Consider the following 1,904-nt stretch of genomic DNA (forward strand, 5'->3'; position numbering starts at 1 on the left):
GAATGCCCTGTGAAACATCCCCTTTAGAAAAATTTATAAATGACAGCGCTGGAAAACCTCTTCATTATTTGATTTTCAAGCAGCTGAGCAAAACTGTACGTACTCAGACATTTCTCTCTTTACTTATTCTGATCATCACTAAACTGATACACAATATTTTTTTTAGCGCAACACAATCCGACTTTCAATAATCCCTACATAAGAATGGCCCTGACTAACAATAACCTATACCTTTCATGAATCACTAACCTCACAAAAATGTTCGTTACTCGAACTACCGCAATACAGCGAGCGCCAATACTGCCAGCTAAATGAAAGATTCTAACTACTGAAGGCACTAATACTGATAGGCGTAGTTAGCAAATGAAAGATTTTGATTGAGAACAAACAATGTATTTACCTTAATAATGTTCAAAAGTCATATATATATATATATATATATATATATATATATATATATATATATATATATGTATATATAGGGTGAGTCACCTAACATTACCACTGGATATATTTCGTAAACCACATCAAATACTGACGAATCGATTCCACAGACCGAACGTGAGGAGAGGGGCTAGTGTAATTGGTTAATACAAACCATAAGCTACGGTCGCAGGTTCGAATCCTGCCTCGGGCATGGATGTGTGTGATGTCCTTAGGTTAGTTAGGTTTAAGTAGTTCTAAGTTCTAGGGGACTGATGACCTAAATTGTTAAGTCCCATAGTGCTCAGAGCCATTTGAACCATTTGAACAAACCATAAAAAAATGCACGGAAGTATGTCTTTTAACACAAACCTACGTTTTTTTAAATGGAACCCCGTTAGTTTTGTTAGCACATCTGAACATATAAACAAATACGTAATCAGTGCCGTTTGTTGCATTGTAAAATGTTAATTACATCCGGAGATATTGTAACCTAAAGTTGACGCTTGAGTACCACTCCTCCGCTGTTCGATCGTGTGTATCGGAGAGCACCGAATTACGTAGGGATCCAAAGGGAACGGCGATGGACCTTAAGTACAGAAGAGACTGGAACAGCACATTACGTCCACATGCTAACACCTTTTTATTGGTCTTTTTCACTGACGCACATGTACATTACCATGAGGGGTGAGGTACACGTACACACGTGGTTTCCGTTTTCAATTACGGAGTGGAATAGAGTGTGTCCCGACATGTCAGGCCAATAGATGTTCAATGTGGCGGCCATCATTTGCTGCACACAATTGCAATCTCTGGCGTAATGAATGTCGTACACGCCGCAGTACATCTGGTGTAATGTCGCCGCAGGCTGCCACAATACCTTGTTTCATATCCTCTGGGGTTGTAGGCACATCACGGTACACATTCTCCTTTAACGTACCCCACAGAAAGAAGTCCAGAGGTGTAAGATCAGGATAACGGGCTGGCCAATTTATGCGTCCTCCACGTCCTATGAAACGCCCCCACAGAAAGAAGTCCAGAGGTGTAAGATCAGGATAACGGGCTGGCCAATTTATGCGTCCTCCACGTCCTATGAAACGCCCGTCGAACATCCTGTCAAGGGTCAGCCTAGTGTTAATTGCGGAATGTGCAGGTGCACCATCATGCTGATACCACATACGTCGACGCGTTTTCAGTGGAACATTTTCGAGCAACGTTGGCAGATCATTCTGTAGAAACGCGATGTATGTTGCAGCTGTTTGGGCCCCTGCAATGAAATGAGGACAAATGAGGTGGTCGTCAATGATTCCGCACCATACATTTATAGTCCACGGTCGCTGTCGCTCTACCTGTCTGAGCCAGCGAGGATTGTCCACGAACCAGTAATGCATGTTCCGTAGATTCACTGGCCCGTGGTTTGTGAAACCCGCTTCATCGGTAAACAGGTAGAATTGCAACGCATTCTCTGTTAATGCCCATTG

Source organism: Schistocerca serialis, chromosome 2 (assembly GCF_023864345.2).
Source record: "Schistocerca serialis cubense isolate TAMUIC-IGC-003099 chromosome 2, iqSchSeri2.2, whole genome shotgun sequence".
NCBI classification, from domain to species: Eukaryota; Metazoa; Arthropoda; class Insecta; order Orthoptera; family Acrididae; genus Schistocerca; species Schistocerca serialis.